Consider the following 22626-nt stretch of genomic DNA (forward strand, 5'->3'; position numbering starts at 1 on the left):
ATGGGATGGCATCCGGCAACCCTCCCGCCAATGGGGTGGCATCCGGCACCCCTCCCGCCAATGGGATGGCATCCTGCACGCTTCCCGCCAATGGGATGGCATCCGGCAACCCTCCCGCCAATGCGATGGCATCCGGCAACCCTCCCGCCAATGGGATGACACGCGGCAACCCTCCCGCCAATGGGATGGCATCCGGGACCCCTCCCGCCAATGGGATGGCATCCGGCACCCCTCCCGCCAATGGGATGGCATCCGGCAACCCTCCCGCCAATGGGATGGCATCCGGCAACCCTCCCGCCAATGGGATGGCATCCGGCAACCCTCCCGCCAATGGGGTGGCATCCTGCACGCTTCCCGCCAATGGGATGGCATCCGGCAACCCTCCCGCCAATGGGATGGCATCCGGCACCCCTCCCGCCAATGGGATGGCATCCTGCACGCTTCCCGCCAATGGGATGGCATCCGGCAACCCTCCCGCCAATGGGATGGAATCCGGCAACCCTCCCGCCAATGGGGTGGCATCCGGGACCCCTCCCGGCAATGGGATGGCATACGGGACCCCTCCCGCCAATGGGATGGCATGCGGCAACCCTCCCGCCAATGGGATGGCATCCGGCAACCCTCCCGCCAATGGGATGGCATCCGGCAACCCTCCCGCCAATGGGGTGGCATCCGGGACCCCTCCCGCCAATGGGATGGCACGCGGCAACCCTCCCGCCAATGGGATGGAATCCGGCAACCCTCCCGCCAATGGGGTGGCATCCGGGACCCCTCCCGGCAATGGGATGGCATACGGGACCCCTCCTGCCAATGGGATGGCATGCGGCAACCCTCCCGCCAATGGGATGGCATCCGGCAACCCTCCCGCCAATGGGATGGCATCCGGCAACCCTCCCGCCAATGGGGTGGCATCCGGGACCCCTCCCGCCAATGGGATGGCATCCGGCACCCCTCCCGCCAATGGGATGGCATCCGGCAACCCTCCCGCCAATGGGATGGCATCCGGCAACCCTCCCGCCAATGGGGTGGCATCAGGGACCCCTCCCGCCAATGGGATGGCATCTGGCAACCCTCCCGCCAATGGGATGGCATCCGGCAACCCTCCCGCCAATGGGATGGCATCCGGCAACCCTCCCGCCAATGGGATGGCATCCGGCAACCCTCCCGCCAATGGGGTGGCATCCGGGACCCCTCCCGCCAATGGGATGGCATCCGGCAACCCTCCCGCCAATGGGATGGCATCCGGCAACCCTCCCGCCAATGGGATGGCATCCGGCAACCCTCCCGCCAATGGGGTGGCATCCGGCAACCCTCCCGCCAATGGGATGGCATCCGGCAACCCTCCCGCCAATGGGATGGCATCCGGCAACCCTCCCGCCAATGGGGTGGCATCTGGGACCTCCCGCCAATGGGATGGCATCCGGCAACCCTCCCGCCAATGGGATGGCATCCGGCAACCCTCCCGCCAATGGGGTGGCATCCGGGACTTTAAGGGACATGAAGTTGTTTCTCTTTTGCGTTCCTCAAGCATAGTGTGGACACTGTGCAAGATGTTACACACTTCCACAATGGAATTCTTCTCCTTTTCCATTTCTTGAATGCGTGAGTGGAATACACACATGAGTGAGTGCATGTGCCAAAGGTAAATGTCACTAAATTAATTTTCAAAAAACCTCTTGATCATTGCGGGTGGCTTTTCCTGGGACAGAAAGTATCCCTTTAATGCTGGAAACATCTGCAGCAGCCTCTCAATTCCAGGGAATAATGACAGCCATCGTGTCTTGCTGTGGGAAAGGAGCTTTCTGTATTCAATATCAACAAAGTCACAGTACTCCTTCAAATTCTCAGTGCGCACAGTGTAAATGTGGAAGTACTGGTAAATCTTGAACATGATATTCTCAACTTCAACATCAAGTGTGTCTGCACCATGATGGACACAATTGTTCAATATGTGTGCTGGGCAACCCACACCGACCAGAGTCTTGTTCTGCAGCAACTTCTTCAAATTTGCAAACACATTTTTCCCCCCTTCATCACGACTGATTCCTCCGAAATTTGTGTTGCAATTGTCACCAGCAAATGCAATACATTTGTCTGACAAATTGTTTTTTCTCAATGTTTCAATCAAGTAGTTTGCAATGGTTTCGGCTGTCTCATTAGGTGTGTCTTTGACCTCAAGCAATGTTGATTGTACACCACCTTTCTTCCAGTCAAAATACTGGATTATGATTGGGAATATTTTCACTGCACCATGGTTACTCCCATCTGTAGCGATGCCACAGTACTGTATATCTTTGAGCGCCAATGGGATGGCATCCGGCAACCCTCCCGCCAATGGGGTGGCATCTGGGACCTCCCGCCAATGGGATGGCATCCGGCAACCCTCCCGCCAATGGGATGGCATCCGGCAACCCTCCCGCCAATGGGGTGGCATCCGGGACTTTAAGGGACATGAAGTTGTTTCTCTTTTGCGTTCCTCAAGCATAGTGTGGACACTGTGCAAGATGTTACACACTTCCACAATGGAATTCTTCTCCTTTTCCATTTCTTGAATGCGTGAGTGGAATACACACATGAGTGAGTGCATGTGCCAAAGGTAAATGTCACTAAATTAATTTTCAAAAAACCTCTTGATCATTGCGGGTGGCTTTTCCTGGGACAGAAAGTATCCCTTTAATGCTGGAAACATCTGCAGCAGCCTCTCAATTCCAGGGAATAATGACAGCCATCGTGTCTTGCTGTGGGAAAGGAGCTTTCTGTATTCAATATCAACAAAGTCACAGTACTCCTTCAAATTCTCAGTGCGCACAGTGTAAATGTGGAAGTACTGGTAAATCTTGAACATGATATTCTCAACTTCAACATCAAGTGTGTCTGCACCATGATGGACACAATTGTTCAATATGTGTGCTGGGCAACCCACACCGACCAGAGTCTTGTTCTGCAGCAACTTCTTCAAATTTGCAAACACATTTTTCCCCCCTTCATCACGACTGATTCCTCCGAAATTTGTGTTGCAATTGTCACCAGCAAATGCAATACATTTGTCTGACAAATTGTTTTTTCTCAATGTTTCAATCAAGTAGTTTGCAATGGTTTCGGCTGTCTCATTAGGTGTGTCTTTGACCTCAAGCAATGTTGATTGTACACCACCTTTCTTCCAGTCAAAATACTGGATTATGATTGGGAATATTTTCACTGCACCATGGTTACTCCCATCTGTAGCGATGCCACAGTACTGTATATCTTTGAGCGCCAATGGGATGGCATCCGGCAACCCTCCCGCCAATGGGATGGCATCCGGCAACCCTCCCGCCAATGGGATGGCATCCGGCAACCCTCCCGCCAATGGGGTGGCATCCGGGACCCCTCCCGCCAATGGGATGGCATCCGGCACCCCTCCCGCCAATGGGATGGCATCCGGCAACCCTCCTGCCAATGGGATGGCATCCGGCAACCCTCCCGCCAATGGGGTGGCATCCGGCACCCCTCCCGCCAATGGGATGGCATCCGGCAACCCTCCCGCCAATGGGATGGCATCCGGCAACCCTCCCGCCAATGGGGTGGCATCCGGGACCCCTCCCGGCAATGGGATGGCATACGGGACCCCTCCCGCCAATGGGATGGCATGCGGCAACCCTCCCGCCAATGGGATGGCATGCGGCAACCCTCCCGCCAATGGGATGGCATCCGGCAACCCTCCCGCCAATGGGGTGGCATCCGGGACCCCTCCCGCCAATGGGATGGCATCCGGCAACCCTCCCGCCAATGGGATGGCATCCGGCAACCCTCCCGCCAATGGGATGGCATCCGGCAACCCTCCCGCCAATGGGATGGCATCCGGCACCCCTCCCGCCAATGGGATGGCATCCGGCAACCCTCCCGCCAATGGGATGGCATCCGGCAACACTCCCGCCAATGGGATGGCACCCGGCACCCCTCCCGCCAATGGGATGGCATCCTGCACGCTTCCCGCCAATGGGATGGCATCCGGCAACCCTTCCGCCAATGGGATGGCATCCGGCAACCCTCCCGCCAATGGGATGACACGCGGCAACCCTCCCGCCAATGGGATGGCATCCGGGACCCCCCCCCGCCAATGGGATGGCATCCTGCACGCTTCCCGCCAATGGGATCGCATCCGGCAACCCTCCCGCCAATGGGATGGCATCCGGCAACCCTCCCGCCAATGGGATGGCATCCGGCACCCCTCCCGCCAATGGGGTGGCATCCGGCACCCCTCCCGCCAATGGGATGGCATCCTGCACGCTTCCCGCCAATGGGATGGCATCCGGCAACCCTCCCGCCAATGGGATGGCATCCGGCAACCCTCCCGCCAATGGGATGACACGCGGCAACCCTCCCGCCAATGGGATGGCATCCGGGACCCCTCCCGCCAATGGGATGGCATCCGGCACCCCTCCCGCCAATGGGATGGCATCCGGCAACCCTCCCGCCAATGGGATGGCATCCGGCAACCCTCCCGCCAATGGGATGGCATCCGGCAACCCTCCCGCCAATGGGGTGGCATCCGGGACCCCTCCCGCCAATGGGATTGCATCCGGCATCCCTCCCGCCAATGGGATGGCATCCGGCAACCCTCCCGCCAATGGGGTGGCATCCGGGACCCCTCCCGCCAATGGGATGGCATCCGGCACCCCTCCCGCCAATGGGATGGCATCCGGCAACCCTCCTGCCAATGGGATGGCATCCGGCAACCCTCCCGCCAATGGGGTGGCATCCGGCACCCCTCCCGCCAATGGGATGGCATCCGGCAACCCTCCCGCCAATGGGATGGCATCCGGCAACCCTCCCGCCAATGGGATGGCATCCGGCAACCCTCCCGCCAATGGGGTGGCATCCGGGACCCCTCCCGCCAATGGGATGGCATCCGGCAACCCTCCCGCCAATGGGGTGGCATCCGGGACCCCTCCCGCCAATGGGATGGCATCCGGCAACCCTCCCGCCAATGGGATGGCATCCGGCACCCCTCCCGCCAATGGGATGGCATCCGGCACCCCTCCCGCCAATGGGATGGCACCCGGCAACCCTCCCGCCAATGGGATGGCATCCGGCAACCCTCCCGCCAATGGGGTGGCATCCGGGACCCCTCCCGCCAATGGGATGGCATCCGGCACCCCTCCCGCCAATGGGATGGCATCCGGCTCCCCTCCCGCCAATGGGATGGCATCCGGCAACCCTCCCGCCAATGGGATGGCATCCGGCAACCCTCCCGCCAATGGGGTTGCATCCGGGACCCCTCCCGCCAATGGGATGGCATCCGGCAACCCTCCCGCCAATGGGGTGGCATCCGGCAACCCTCCCGCCAATGGGATGGCATCCGGCAACCCTCCCGCCAATGGGGTGGCATCCGGGACCCCTCCCGCCAATGGGATGGCATCCGGCACCCCTCCCGCCAATGGGATGGCATCCGGCAACCCTCCCGCCAATGGGATGGCATCCGGCAACCCTCCCGCCAATGGGGTGGCATCCGGGACCCCTCCCGGCAATGGGATGGCATCCGGGACCCCTCCCGCCAATGGGATGGCATGCGGCAACCCTCCCGCCAATGGGATGGCATGCGGAAACCCTCCCGCCAATGGGATGGCATCCGGCAACCCTCCCGCCAATGGGGTGGCATCCGGGACTTTAAGGGACATGAAGTTGTTTCTCTTTTGCGTTCCTCAAGCATAGTGTGGACACTGTGCAAGATGTTACACACTTCCACAATGGAATTCTTCTCCTTTTCCATTTATTGAATGCGTGAGTGGAATACACACATGAGTGAGTGCATGTGCCAAAGGTAAATCTCACTAAATGAATTTTCAAAAAACCTCTTGATCATTGCGGGTGGCTTTTCCTGGGACAGAAAGTATCCCTTTAATGCTGGAAACATCTGCAGCAGCCTCTCAATTCCAGGGAATAATGACAGCCATCGTGTCTTGCTGTGGGAAAGGAGCTTTCTGTATTCAATATCAACAAAGTCACAGTACTCCTTCAAATTCTCAGTGCGCACAGTGTAAATGTGGAAGTACTGGTAAATCTTGAACATGATATTCTCAACTTCAACATCAAGTGTGTCTGCACCATGATGGACACAATTGTTCAATATGTGTGCTGGGCAACCCACACCGACCAGAGTCTTGTTCTGCAGCAACTTCTTCAAATTTGCAAACACATTTTTCCCCCCTTCATCACGACTGATTCCTCCGAAATTTGTGTTGCAATTGTCACCAGCAAAATGCAATACATTTGTCTGACAAATTGTTTTTTCTCAATGTTTCAATCAAGTAGTTTGCAATGGTTTCGGCTGTCTCATTAGGTGTGTCTTTGACCTCAAGCAATGTTGATTGTACACCACCTTTCTTCCAGTCAAAATACTGGATTATGATTAGGAATATTTTCACTGCACCATGGTTACTCCCATCTGTAGCGATGCCACAGTACTGTATATCTTTGAGCGCCAATGGGATGGCATCCGGCAACCCTCCCGCCAATGGGATGGCATCCGGCAACCCTCCCGCCAATGGGATGACACGCGGCAACCCTCCCGCCAATGGGATGGCATCCGGGACCCCTCCCGCCAATGGGATGGCATCCGGCACCCCTCCCGCCAATGGGATGGCATCCGGCAACCCTCCCGCCAATGGGATGGCATCCGGCAACCCTCCCGCCAATGGGATGGCATCCGGCAACCCTCCCGCCAATGGGGTGGCATCCGGGACCCCTCCCGCCAATGGGATTGCATCCGGCATCCCTCCCGCCAATGGGATGGCATCCGGCAACCCTCCCGCCAATGGGGTGGCATCCGGGACCCCTCCCGCCAATGGGATGGCATCCGGCACCCCTCCCGCCAATGGGATGGCATCCGGCAACCCTCCTGCCAATGGGATGGCATCCGGCAACCCTCCCGCCAATGGGGTGGCATCCGGCACCCCTCCCGCCAATGGGATGGCATCCGGCAACCCTCCCGCCAATGGGATGGCATCCGGCAACCCTCCCGCCAATGGGGTGGCATCCGGGACCCCTCCCGGCAATGGGATGGCATACGGGACCCCTCCCGCCAATGGGATGGCATGCGGCAACCCTCCCGCCAATGGGATGGCATGCGGCAACCCTCCCGCCAATGGGATGGCATCCGGCAACCCTCCCGCCAATGGGGTGGCATCCGGGACCCCTCCCGCCAATGGGATGGCATCCGGCAACCCTCCCGCCAATGGGATGGCATCCGGCAACCCTCCCGCCAATGGGATGGCATCCGGCAACCCTCCCGCCAATGGGGTGGCATCCGGGACTTTAAGGGACATGAAGTTGTTTCTCTTTTGCGTTCCTCAAGCATAGTGTGGACACTGTGCAAGATGTTACACACTTCCACAATGGAATTCTTCTCCTTTTCCATTTCTTGAATGCGTGAGTGGAATACACACATGAGTGAGTGCATGTGCCAAAGGTAAATCTCACTAAATTAATTTTCAAAAAACCTCTTGATCATTGCGGGTGGCTTTTCCTGGGACAGAAAGTATCCCTTTAATGCTGGAAACATCTGCAGCAGCCTCTCAATTCCAGGGAATAATGACAGCCATCGTGTCTTGCTGTGGGAAAGGAGCTTTCTGTATTCAATATCAACAAAGTCACAGTACTCCTTCAAATTCTCAGTGCGCACAGTGTAAATGTGGAAGTACTGGTAAATCTTGAACATGATATTCTCAACTTCAACATCAAGTGTGTCTGCACCATGATGGACACAATTGTTCAATATGTGTGCTGGGCAACCCACACCGACCAGAGTCTTCTTCTGCAGCAACTTCTTCAAATTTGCAAACACATTTCCCCCCCCTTCATCACGACTGATTCCTCCGAAATTTGTGTTGCAATTGTCACCAGCAAATGCAATACATTTGTCTGACAAATTGTTTTTTCTCAATGTTTCAATCAAGTAGTTTGCAATGGTTTCGGCTGTCTCATTAGGTGTGTCTTTGACCTCAAGCAATGTTGATTGTACACCACCTTTCTTCCAGTCAAAATACTGGATTATGATTGGGAATATTTTCACTGCACCATGGTTACTCCCATCTGTAGCGATGCCACAGTACTGTATATCTTTGAGCGCCAATGGGATGGCATCCGGCAACCCTCCCGCCAATGGGGTGGCATCCGGGACCCCTCCCGGCAATGGGATGGCATCCGGCACCCCTCCCGCCAATGGGATGGCATCCGGCAACCCTCCCGCCAATGGGATGGCATCCGGCAACCCTCCCGCCAATGGGATGGCATCCGGCAACCCTCCCGCCAATGGGATGGCATCCGGCAACCCTCCCGCCAATGGGGTGGCATCCGGGACCCCTCCCGCCAATGGGATGGCATCCGGCAACCCTCCCGCCAATGGGGTGGCATCCGGGACTTTAAGGGACATGAAGTTGTTTCTCTTTTACGTTCCTCAAGCATAGTGTGGACACTGTGCAAGATGTTACACACTTCCACAATGGAATTCTTCTCCTTTTCCATTTCTTGAATGCGTGAGTGGAATACACACATGAGTGAGTGCATGTGCCAAAGGTAAATCTCACTAAATTAATTTTCAAAAAACCTCTTGATCATTGCGGGTGGCTTTTCCTGGGACAGAAAGTATCCCTTTAATGCTGGAAACATCTGCAGCAGCCTCTCAATTCCAGGGAATAATGACAGCCATCGTGTCTTGCTGTGGGAAAGGAGCTTTCTGTATTCAATATCAACAAAGTCACAGTACTCCTTCAAATTCTCAGTGCGCACAGTGTAAATGTGGAAGTACTGGTAAATCTTGAACATGATATTCTCAACTTCAACATCAAGTGTGTCTGCACCATGATGGACACAATTGTTCAATATGTGTGCTGGGCAACCCACACCGACCAGAGTCTTCTTCTGCAGCAACTTCTTCAAATTTGCAAACACATTTCCCCCCCCTTCATCACGACTGATTCCTCCGAAATTTGTGTTGCAATTGTCACCAGCAAATGCAATACATTTGTCTGACTAATTGTTTTTTCTCAATGTTTCAATCAAGTAGTTTGCAATGGTTTCGGCTGTCTCATTAGGTGTGTCTTTGACCTCAAGAAATGTTGATTGTACACCACCTTTCTTCCAGTCAAAATACTGGATTATGATTGGGAATATTTTCACTGCACCATGGTTACTCCCATCTGTAGCGATGCCACAGTACTGTATATCTTTGAGCGCCAATGGGATGGCATCCGGCAACCCTCCCGCCAATGGGGTGGCATCCGGGACCCCTCCCGCCAATGGGATGGCATCCGGCACCCCTCCCGCCAATGGGATGGCATCCGGCAACCCTCCCGCCAATGGGATGGCATCCGGCAACCCTCCCGCCAATGGGATGGCATCCGGCAACCCTCCCGCCAATGGGATGGCATCCGGCAACCCTCCCGCCAATGGGGTGGCATCCGGGACTTTAAGGGACATGAAGTTGTTTCTCTTTTACGTTCCTCAAGCATAGTGTGGACACTGTGCAAGATGTTACACACTTCCACAATGGAATTCTTCTCCTTTTCCATTTCTTGAATGCGTGAGTGGAATACACACATGAGTGAGTGCATGTGCCAAAGGTAAATCTCACTAAATGAATTTTCAAAAAACCTCTTGATCATTGCGGGTGGCTTTTCCTGGGACAGAAAGTATCCCTTTAATGCTGGAAACATCTGCAGCAGCCTCTCAATTCCAGGGAATAATGACAGCCATCGTGTCTTGCTGTGGGAAAGGAGCTTTCTGTATTCAATATCAACAAAGTCACAGTACTCCTTCAAATTCTCAGTGCGCACAGTGTAAATGTGGAAGTACTGGTAAATCTTGAACATGATATTCTCAACTTCAACATCAACAGACAATGGGATGGCATCCGGCACCCCTCCCGCCAATGGGATGGCATCCGGCAACCCTCCCGCCAATGGGATGGCATCCGGCAACCCTCCCGCCAATGGGGTGGCATCCGGGACCCCTCCCGGCAATGGGATGGCATACGGGACCCCTCCCGCCAATGGGATGGCATGCGGCAACCCTCCCGCCAATGGGATGGCATGCGGCAACCCTCCCGCCAATGGGATGGCATGCGGCAAACCACCCGCCAATGGGATGGCATCCGGCAACCCTCCCGCCAATGGGGTGGCATCCGGGACCCCTCCCGCCAATGGGATGGCATCCGGCAACCCTCCCGGCAATGGGATGGCATACGGGACCCCTCCCGCCAATGGGATGGTAAATCTCACTAAATGAATTTTCAAAAAACCTCTTGATCATTGCGGGTGGCTTTTCCTGGGACAGAAAGTATCCCTTTAATGCTGGAAACATCTGCAGCAGCCTCTCAATTCCAGGGAATAATGACAGCCATCGTGTCTTGCTGTGGGAAAGGAGCTTTCTGTATTCAATATCAACAAAGTCACAGTACTCCTTCAAATTCTCAGTGCGCACAGTGTAAATGTGGAAGTACTGGTAAATCTTGAACATGATATTCTCAACTTCAACATCAACAGACAATGGGATGGCATCCGGCACCCCTCCCGCCAATGGGATGGCATCCGGCAACCCTCCCGCCAATGGGATGGCATCCGGCAACCCTCCCGCCAATGGGGTGGCATCCGGGACCCCTCCCGGCAATGGGATGGCATACGGGACCCCTCCCGCCAATGGGATGGCATGCGGCAACCCTCCCGCCAATGGGATGGCATGCGGCAACCCTCCCGCCAATGGGATGGCATGCGGCAAACCACCCGCCAATGGGATGGCATCCGGCAACCCTCCCGCCAATGGGGTGGCATCCGGGACCCCTCCCGCCAATGGGATGGCATCCGGCAACCCTCCCGGCAATGGGATGGCATACGGGACCCCTCCCGCCAATGGGATGGTAAATCTCACTAAATGAATTTTCAAAAAACCTCTTGATCATTGCGGGTGGCTTTTCCTGGGACAGAAAGTATCCCTTTAATGCTGGAAACATCTGCAGCAGCCTCTCAATTCCAGGGAATAATGACAGCCATCGTGTCTTGCTGTGGGAAAGGAGCTTTCTGTATTCAATATCAACAAAGTCACAGTACTCCTTCAAATTCTCAGTGCGCACAGTGTAAATGTGGAAGTACTGGTAAATCTTGAACATGATATTCTCAACTTCAACATCAACAGACAATGGGATGGCATCCGGCACCCCTCCCGCCAATGGGATGGCATCCGGCAACCCTCCCGCCAATGGGATGGCATCCGGCAACCCTCCCGCCAATGGGGTGGCATCCGGGACCCCTCCCGGCAATGGGATGGCATACGGGACCCCTCCCGCCAATGGGATGGCATGCGGCAACCCTCCCGCCAATGGGATGGCATGCGGCAACCCTCCCGCCAATGGGATGGCATGCGGCAAACCACCCGCCAATGGGATGGCATCCGGCAACCCTCCCGCCAATGGGGTGGCATCCGGGACCCCTCCCGCCAATGGGATGGCATCCGGCAACCCTCCCGGCAATGGGATGGCATACGGGACCCCTCCCGCCAATGGGATGGTAAATCTCACTAAATGAATTTTCAAAAAACCTCTTGATCATTGCGGGTGGCTTTTCCTGGGACAGAAAGTATCCCTTTAATGCTGGAAACATCTGCAGCAGCCTCTCAATTCCAGGGAATAATGACAGCCATCGTGTCTTGCTGTGGGAAAGGAGCTTTCTGTATTCAATATCAACAAAGTCACAGTACTCCTTCAAATTATCAGTGCGCAGAGTGTAAATGTGGAAGTACTGGTAAATCTTGAACATGATATTCTCAACTTCAACATCAACAGACAATGGGATGGCATCCGGCACCCCTCCCGCCAATGGGATGGCATCCGGCAACCCTCCCGCCAATGGGATGGCATCCGGCAACCCTCCCGCCAATGGGGTGGCATCCGGGACCCCTCCCGGCAATGGGATGGCATACGGGACCCCTCCCGCCAATGGGATGGCATGCGGCAACCCTCCCGCCAATGGGATGGCATGCGGCAACCCTCCCGCCAATGGGATGGCATGCGGCAAACCACCCGCCAATGGGATGGCATCCGGCAACCCTCCCGCCAATGGGGTGGCATCCGGGACCCCTCCCGCCAATGGGATGGCATCCGGCAACCCTCCCGGCAATGGGATGGCATACGGGACCCCTCCCGCCAATGGGATGGTAAATCTCACTAAATGAATTTTCAAAAAACCTCTTGATCATTGCGGGTGGCTTTTCCTGGGACAGAAAGTATCCCTTTAATGCTGGAAACATCTGCAGCAGCCTCTCAATTCCAGGGAATAATGACAGCCATCGTGTCTTGCTGTGGGAAAGGAGCTTTCTGTATTCAATATCAACAAAGTCACAGTACTCCTTCAAATTCTCAGTGCGCACAGTGTAAATGTGGAAGTACTGGTAAATCTTGAACATGATATTCTCAACTTCAACATCAACAGACAATGGGATGGCATCCGGCACCCCTCCCGCCAATGGGATGGCATCCGGCAACCCTCCCGCCAATGGGATGGCATCCGGCAACCCTCCCGCCAATGGGGTGGCATCCGGGACCCCTCCCGGCAATGGGATGGCATACGGGACCCCTCCCGCCAATGGGATGGCATGCGGCAACCCTCCCGCCAATGGGATGGCATGCGGCAACCCTCCCGCCAATGGGATGGCATGCGGCAAACCACCCGCCAATGGGATGGCATCCGGCAACCCTCCCGCCAATGGGGTGGCATCCGGGACCCCTCCCGCCAATGGGATGGCATCCGGCAACCCTCCCGGCAATGGGATGGCATACGGGACCCCTCCCGCCAATGGGATGGCATGCGGCAACCCTCCCGCCAATGGGATGGCATGCGGCAACCCTCCCGCCAATGGGATGGCATCCGGGACCCCTCCCGCCAATGGGATGGCATGCGGCAACCCTCCCGCCAATGGGATGGCATGCGGCAACCCTCCCGCCAATGGGATGGCATCCGGCAACCCTCCCGCCAATGGGGTGGCATCCGGGACCCCTCCCGCCAATGGGATGGCATCCGGCAACCCTCCCGCCAATGGGATGGCATCCGGCACCCCTCCCGCCAATGGGATGGCATCCGGCAACCCTCCCGCCAATGGGATGGCATGCGGCAACCCTCCCGCCAATGGGATGGCATCCGGCAACCCTCCCGCCAATGGGGTGGCATCCGGGACCCCTCCCGCCAATGGGATGGCATCCGGCACACCTCCCGCCAATGGGATGGCATCCGGCAACCCTCCCGCCAATGGGATGGCATCCGGCAACCCTCCCGCCAATGGGATGGCATCCGGCAACCCTCCCGCCAATGGGGTGGCATCCTGGACCCCTCCCGCCAATGGGATGGCATCCGGCAACCCTCCCGCCAATGGGGTGGCATCCAGCAACCCTCCCGCCAATGGGATGGCATCCGGCAACCCTCCCGCCAATGGGGTGGCATCCGGCAACCCTCCCGCCAATGGGGTGGCATCCGGCACCCCTCCCGCCAATGGGATGGCATCCTGCACGCTTCCCGCCAATGGGATGGCATCCGGCAACCCTCCCGCCAATGGGATGGCATCCGGCAACCCTCCCGCCAATGGGATGGCACCCGGCACCCCTCCCGCCAATGGGGTGGCATCCGGCACCCCTCCCGCCAATGGGATGGCATCCTGCACGCTTCCCGCCAATGGGATGGCATCCGGCAACCCTCCCGCCAATGGGATGGCATCCGGCAACACTCCCGCCAATGGGATGGCATCCGGCAACCCTCCCGCCAATGGGATGGCATCCGGCACCCCTCCCGCCAATGGGGTGGCATCCGGCACCCCTCCCGCCAATGGGATGGCATCCTGCACACTTCCCTCCAATGGGATGGCATCCGGCAACCCTCCCGCCAATGGGATGGCATCCGGCACCCCTCCCGCCAATGGGATGGCATCCTGCACGCTTCCCGCCAATGGGATGGCATCCGGCACCCCTCCCGCCAATGGGGTGGCATCCGGCACCCCTCCCGCCAATGGGATGGCATCCTGCACGCTTCCCGCCAATGGGATGGCATCCGGCAACCCTCCCGCCAATGCGATGGCATCCGGCAACCCTCCCGCCAATGGGATGACACGCGGCAACCCTCCCGCCAATGGGATGGCATCCGGGACCCCTCCCGCCAATGGGATGGCATCCGGCACCCCTCCCGCCAATGGGATGGCATCCGGCAACCCTCCCGCCAATGGGATGGCATCCGGCAACCCTCCCGCCAATGGGATGGCATCCGGAAACCCTCCCGCCAATGGGGTGGCATCCTGCACGCTTCCCGCCAATGGGATGGCATCCGGCAACCCTCCCGCCAATGGGATGGCATCCTGCACGCTTCCCGCCAATGGGATGGCATCCGGCAACCCTCCCGCCAATGGGATGGAATCCGGCAACCCTCCCGCCAATGGGGTGGCATCCGGGACCCCTCCCGGCAATGGGATGGCATACGGGACCCCTCCCGCCAATGGGATGGCATGCGGCAACCCTCCCGCCAATGGGATGGCATCCGGCAACCCTCCCGCCAATGGGATGGCATCCGGCAACCCTCCCGCCAATGGGGTGGCATCCGGGACCCCTCCCGCCAATGGGATGGCATCCTGCACGCTTCCCGCCAATGGGATGGCATCCGGCAACCCTCCCGCCAATGGGATGGCATCCGGCAACCCTCCCGCCAATGGGATGGCATCCGGCAACCCTCCCGCCAATGGGATGGCATCCGGCACCCCTCCCGCCAATGGGGTGGCATCCGGCACCCCTCCCGCCAATGGGATGGCATCCGGCACCCCTCCCGCCAATGGGATGGCATCCGGCACCCCTCCCGCCAATGGGATGGCATCCTGCACGCTTCCCGCCAATGGGATGGCATCCGGCAACCCTCCCGCCAATGGGATGGCATCCGGGACCCCTCCCGCCAATGGGATGGCATCCGGCAACCCTCCCGCCAATGGGATGGCATCCGGCAACCCTCCCGCCAATGGGATGGCATCCGGCACCCCTCCCGCCAATGGGATGGCATCCGGCACCCCTCCCGCCAATGGGATGGCATCCTGCACGCTTCCCGCCAATGGGATGGCATCCGGCAACCCTCCCGCCAATGGGATGGCATCCGGCACCCCTCCCGCCAATGGGGTGGCATCCGGCACCCCTCCCGCCAATGGGATGGCATCCTGCACGCTTCCCGCCAATGGGATGGCATCCGGCAACCCTCCCGCCAATGCGATGGCATCCGGCAACCCTCCCGCCAATGGGATGACACGCGGCAACCCTCCCGCCAATGGGGTGGCATCCTGCACGCTTCCCGCCAATGGGAAGGCATCCGGCAACCCTCCCGCCAATGGGATGGCATCCGGCACCCCTCCCGCCAATGGGATGGCATCCTGCACGCTTCCCGCCAATGGGATGGCATCCGGCAACCCTCCCGCCAATGGGATGGAATCCGGCAACCCTCCCGCCAATGGGGTGGCATCCGGGACCCCTCCCGGCAATGGGATGGCATACGGGACCCCTCCCGCCAATGGGATGGCATGCGGCAACCCTCCCGCCAATGGGATGGCATCCGGCAACCCTCCCGCCAATGGGATGGCATCCGGCAACCCTCCCGCCAATGGGGTGGCATCCGGGACCCCTCCCGCCAATGGGATGGCACGCGGCAACCCTCCCGCCAATGGGATGGAATCCGGCAACCCTCCCGCCAATGGGGTGGCATCCGGGACCCCTCCCGGCAATGGGATGGCATACGGGACCCCTCCTGCCAATGGGATGGCATGCGGCAACCCTCCCGCCAATGGGATGGCATCCGGCAACCCTCCCGCCAATGGGATGGCATCCGGCAACCCTCCCGCCAATGGGGTGGCATCCTGGACCCCTCCCGCCAATGGGATGGCATCCGGCACCCCTCCCGCCAATGGGATGGCATCCGGCAACCCTCCCGCCAATGGGATGGCATCCGGCAACCCTCCCGCCAATGGGGTGGCATCAGGGACCCCTCCCGCCAATGGGATGGCATCTGGCAACCCTCCCGCCAATGGGATGGCATCCGGCAACCCTCCCGCCAATGGGATGGCATCCGGCAACCCTCCCGCCAATGGGATGGCATCCGGCAACCCTCCCGCCAATGGGGTGGCATCCGGGACCCCTCCCGCCAATGGGATGGCATCCGGCAACCCTCCCGCCAATGGGATGGCATCCGGCAACCCTCCCGCCAATGGGATGGCATCCGGCAACCCTCCCGCCAATGGGGTGGCATCCGGCAACCCTCCCGCCAATGGGATGGCATCCGGCAACCCTCCCGCCAATGGGATGGCATCCGGCAACCCTCCCGCCAATGGGGTGGCATCTGGGACCTCCCGCCAATGGGATGGCATCCGGCAACCCTCCCGCCAATGGGATGGCATCCGGCAACCCTCCCGCCAATGGGGTGGCATCCGGGACTTTAAGGGACATGAAGTTGTTTCTCTTTTGCGTTCCTCAAGCATAGTGTGGACACTGTGCAAGATGTTACACACTTCCACAATGGAATTCTTCTCCTTTTCCATTTCTTGAATGCGTGAGTGGAATACACACATGAGTGAGTGCATGTGCCAAAGGTAAATGTCACTAAATTAATTTTCAAAAAACCTCTTGATCATTGCGGGTGGCTTTTCCTGGGACAGAAAGTATCCCTTTAATGCTGGAAACATCTGCAGCAGCCTCTCAATTCCAGGGAATAATGACAGCCATCGTGTCTTGCTGTGGGAAAGGAGCTTTCTGTATTCAATATCAACAAAGTCACAGTACTCCTTCAAATTCTCAGTGCGCACAGTGTAAATGTGGAAGTACTGGTAAATCTTGAACATGATATTCTCAACTTCAACATCAAGTGTGTCTGCACCATGATGGACACAATTGTTCAATATGTGTGCTGGGCAACCCACACCGACCAGAGTCTTGTTCTGCAGCAACTTCTTCAAATTTGCAAACACATTTTTCCCCCCTTCATCACGACTGATTCCTCCGAAATTTGTGTTGCAATTGTCACCAGCAAATGCAATACATTTGTCTGACAAATTGTTTTTTCTCAATGTTTCAATCAAGTAGTTTGCAATGGTTTCGGCTGTCTCATTAGGTGTGTCTTTGACCTCAAGCAATGTTGATTGTACACCACCTTTCTTCCAGTCAAAATACTGGATTATGATTGGGAATATTTTCACTGCACCATGGTTACTCCCATCTGTAGCGATGCCACAGTACTGTATATCTTTGAGCGCCAATGGGATGGCATCCGGCAACCCTCCCGCCAATGGGGTGGCATCTGGGACCTCCCGCCAATGGGATGGCATCCGGCAACCCTCCCGCCAATGGGATGGCATCCGGCAACCCTCCCGCCAATGGGGTGGCATCCGGGACTTTAAGGGACATGAAGTTGTTTCTCTTTTGCGTTCCTCAAGCATAGTGTGGACACTGTGCAAGATGTTACACACTTCCACAATGGAATTCTTCTCCTTTTCCATTTCTTGAATGCGTGAGTGGAATACACACATGAGTGAGTGCATGTGCCAAAGGTAAATGTCACTAAATTAATTTTCAAAAAACCTCTTGATCATTGCGGGTGGCTTTTCCTGGGACAGAAAGTATCCCTTTAATGCTGGAAACATCTGCAGCAGCCTCTCAATTCCAGGGAATAATGACAGCCATCGTGTCTTGCTGTGGGAAAGGAGCTTTCTGTATTCAATATCAACAAAGTCACAGTACTCCTTCAAATTCTCAGTGCGCACAGTGTAAATGTGGAAGTACTGGTAAATCTTGAACATGATATTCTCAACTTCAACATCAAGTGTGTCTGCACCATGATGGACACAATTGTTCAATATGTGTGCTGGGCAACCCACACCGACCAGAGTCTTGTTCTGCAGCAACTTCTTCAAATTTGCAAACACATTTTTCCCCCCTTCATCACGACTGATTCCTCCGAAATTTGTGTTGCAATTGTCACCAGCAAATGCAATACATTTGTCTGACAAATTGTTTTTTCTCAATGTTTCAATCAAGTAGTTTGCAATGGTTTCGGCTGTCTCATTAGGTGTGTCTTTGACCTCAAGCAATGTTGATTGTACACCACCTTTCTTCCAGTCAAAATACTGGATTATGATTGGGAATATTTTCACTGCACCATGGTTACTCCCATCTGTAGCGATGCCACAGTACTGTATATCTTTGAGCGCCAATGGGATGGCATCCGGCAACCCTCCCGCCAATGGGATGGCATCCGGCAACCCTCCCGCCAATGGGATGGCATCCGGCAACCCTCCCGCCAATGGGGTGGCATCCGGGACCCCTCCCGCCAATGGGATGGCATCCGGCACCCCTCCCGCCAATGGGATGGCATCCGGCAACCCTCCTGCCAATGGGATGGCATCCGGCAACCCTCCCGCCAATGGGGTGGCATCCGGCACCCCTCCCGCCAATGGGATGGCATCCGGCAACCCTCCCGCCAATGGGATGGCATCCGGCAACCCTCCCGCCAATGGGGTGGCATCCGGGACCCCTCCCGGCAATGGGATGGCATACGGGACCCCTCCCGCCAATGGGATGGCATGCGGCAACCCTCCCGCCAATGGGATGGCATGCGGCAACCCTCCCGCCAATGGGATGGCATCCGGCAACCCTCCCGCCAATGGGGTGGCATCCGGGACCCCTCCCGCCAATGGGATGGCATCCGGCAACCCTCCCGCCAATGGGATGGCATCCGGCAACCCTCCCGCCAATGGGATGGCATCCGGCAACCCTCCCGCCAATGGGATGGCATCCGGCACCCCTCCCGCCAATGGGATGGCATCCGGCAACCCTCCCGCCAATGGGATGGCATCCGGCAACCCTCCCGCCAATGGGATGGCACCCGGCACCCCTCCCGCCAATGGGATGGCATCCTGCACGCTTCCCGCCAATGGGATGGCATCCGGCAACCCTTCCGCCAATGGGATGGCATCCGGCAACCCTCCCGCCAATGGGATGACACGCGGCAACCCTCCCGCCAATGGGATGGCATCCGGGACCCCTCCCGCCAATGGGATGGCATCCTGCACGCTTCCCGCCAATGGGATGGCATCCGGCAACCCTCCCGCCAATGGGATGGCATCCGGCACCCCTCCCGCCAATGGGGTGGCATCCGGCACCCCTCCCGCCAATGGGATGGCATCCTGCACGCTTCCCGCCAATGGGATGGCATCCGGCAACCCTCCCGCCAATGGGATGGCATCCGGCAACCCTCCCGCCAATGGGATGACACGCGGCAACCCTCCCGCCAATGGGATGGCATCCGGGACCCCTCCCGCCAATGGGATGGCATCCGGCACCCCTCCCGCCAATGGGATGGCATCCGGCAACCCTCCCGCCAATGGGATGGCATCCGGCAACCCTCCCGCCAATGGGATGGCATCCGGCAACCCTCCCGCCAATGGGGTGGCATCCGGGACCCCTCCCGCCAATGGGATTGCATCCGGCATCCCTCCCGCCAATGGGATGGCATCCGGCAACCCTCCCGCCAATGGGGTGGCATCCGGGACCCCTCCCGCCAATGGGATGGCATCCGGCACCCCTCCCGCCAATGGGATGGCATCCGGCAACCCTCCTGCCAATGGGATGGCATCCGGCAACCCTCCCGCCAATGGGGTGGCATCCGGCACCCCTCCCGCCAATGGGATGGCATCCGGCAACCCTCCCGCCAATGGGATGGCATCCGGCAACCCTCCCGCCAATGGGATGGCATCCGGCAACCCTCCCGCCAATGGGGTGGCATCCGGGACCCCTCCCGCCAATGGGATGGCATCCGGCAACCCTCCCGCCAATGGGGTGGCATCCGGGACCCCTCCCGCCAATGGGATGGCATCCGGCAACCCTCCCGCCAATGGGATGGCATCCGGCACCCCTCCCGCCAATGGGATGGCATCCGGCACCCCTCCCGCCAATGGGATGGCATGCGGCAACCCTCCCGCCAATGGGATGGCATGCGGAAACCCTCCCGCCAATGGGATGGCATCCGGCAACCCTCCCGCCAATGGGGTGGCATCCGGGACTTTAAGGGACATGAAGTTGTTTCTCTTTTGCGTTCCTCAAGCATAGTGTGGACACTGTGCAAGATGTTACACACTTCCACAATGGAATTCTTCTCCTTTTCCATTTATTGAATGCGTGAGTGGAATACACACATGAGTGAGTGCATGTGCCAAAGGTAAATCTCACTAAATGAATTTTCAAAAAACCTCTTGATCATTGCGGGTGGCTTTTCCTGGGACAGAAAGTATCCCTTTAATGCTGGAAACATCTGCAGCAGCCTCTCAATTCCAGGGAATAATGACAGCCATCGTGTCTTGCTGTGGGAAAGGAGCTTTCTGTATTCAATATCAACAAAGTCACAGTACTCCTTCAAATTCTCAGTGCGCACAGTGTAAATGTGGAAGTACTGGTAAATCTTGAACATGATATTCTCAACTTCAACATCAAGTGTGTCTGCACCATGATGGACACAATTGTTCAATATGTGTGCTGGGCAACCCACACCGACCAGAGTCTTGTTCTGCAGCAACTTCTTCAAATTTGCAAACACATTTTTCCCCCCTTCATCACGACTGATTCCTCCGAAATTTGTGTTGCAATTGTCACCAGCAAAATGCAATACATTTGTCTGACAAATTGTTTTTTCTCAATGTTTCAATCAAGTAGTTTGCAATGGTTTCGGCTGTCTCATTAGGTGTGTCTTTGACCTCAAGCAATGTTGATTGTACACCACCTTTCTTCCAGTCAAAATACTGGATTATGATTAGGAATATTTTCACTGCACCATGGTTACTCCCATCTGTAGCGATGCCACAGTACTGTATATCTTTGAGCGCCAATGGGATGGCATCCGGCAACCCTCCCGCCAATGGGATGGCATCCGGCAACCCTCCCGCCAATGGGATGACACGCGGCAACCCTCCCGCCAATGGGATGGCATCCGGGACCCCTCCCGCCAATGGGATGGCATCCGGCACCCCTCCCGCCAATGGGATGGCATCCGGCAACCCTCCCGCCAATGGGATGGCATCCGGCAACCCTCCCGCCAATGGGATGGCATCCGGCAACCCTCCCGCCAATGGGGTGGCATCCGGGACCCCTCCCGCCAATGGGATTGCATCCGGCATCCCTCCCGCCAATGGGATGGCATCCGGCAACCCTCCCGCCAATGGGGTGGCATCCGGGACCCCTCCCGCCAATGGGATGGCATCCGGCACCCCTCCCGCCAATGGGATGGCATCCGGCAACCCTCCTGCCAATGGGATGGCATCCGGCAACCCTCCCGCCAATGGGGTGGCATCCGGCACCCCTCCCGCCAATGGGATGGCATCCGGCAACCCTCCCGCCAATGGGATGGCATCCGGCAACCCTCCCGCCAATGGGATGGCATGCGGCAACCCTCCCGCCAATGGGATGGCATCCGGCAACCCTCCCGCCAATGGGGTGGCATCCGGGACCCCTCCCGCCAATGGGATGGCATCCGGCAACCCTCCCGCCAATGGGATGGCATCCGGCAACCCTCCCGCCAATGGGATGGCATCCGGCAACCCTCCCGCCAATGGGGTGGCATCCGGGACTTTAAGGGACATGAAGTTGTTTCTCTTTTGCGTTCCTCAAGCATAGTGTGGACACTGTGCAAGATGTTACACACTTCCACAATGGAATTCTTCTCCTTTTCCATTTCTTGAATGCGTGAGTGGAATACACACATGAGTGAGTGCATGTGCCAAAGGTAAATCTCACTAAATTAATTTTCAAAAAACCTCTTGATCATTGCGGGTGGCTTTTCCTGGGACAGAAAGTATCCCTTTAATGCTGGAAACATCTGCAGCAGCCTCTCAATTCCAGGGAATAATGACAGCCATCGTGTCTTGCTGTGGGAAAGGAGCTTTCTGTATTCAATATCAACAAAGTCACAGTACTCCTTCAAATTCTCAGTGCGCACAGTGTAAATGTGGAAGTACTGGTAAATCTTGAACATGATATTCTCAACTTCAACATCAAGTGTGTCTGCACCATGATGGACACAATTGTTCAATTATGTGTGCTGGGCAACCCACACCGACCAGAGTCTTCTTCTGCAGCAACTTCTTCAAATTTGCAAACACATTTCCCCCCCCTTCATCACGACTGATTCCTCCGAAATTTGTGTTGCAATTGTCACCAGCAAATGCAATACATTTGTCTGACAAATTGTTTTTTCTCAATGTTTCAATCAAGTAGTTTGCAATGGTTTCGGCTGTCTCATTAGGTGTGTCTTTGACCTCAAGCAATGTTGATTGTACACCACCTTTCTTCCAGTCAAAATACTGGATTATGATTGGGAATATTTTCACTGCACCATGGTTACTCCCATCTGTAGCGATGCCACAGTACTGTATATCTTTGAGCGCCAATGGGATGGCATCCGGCAACCCTCCCGCCAATGGGGTGGCATCCGGGACCCCTCCCGGCAATGGGATGGCATCCGGCACCCCTCCCGCCAATGGGATGGCATCCGGCAACCCTCCCGCCAATGGGATGGCATCCGGCAACCCTCCCGCCAATGGGATGGC

The sequence above is a fragment of the Protomyctophum parallelum genome (genome assembly GCF_964188405.1).
Source record: "Protomyctophum parallelum genome assembly, chromosome: 1".
NCBI lineage: Eukaryota > Metazoa > Chordata > Actinopteri > Myctophiformes > Myctophidae > Protomyctophum > Protomyctophum parallelum.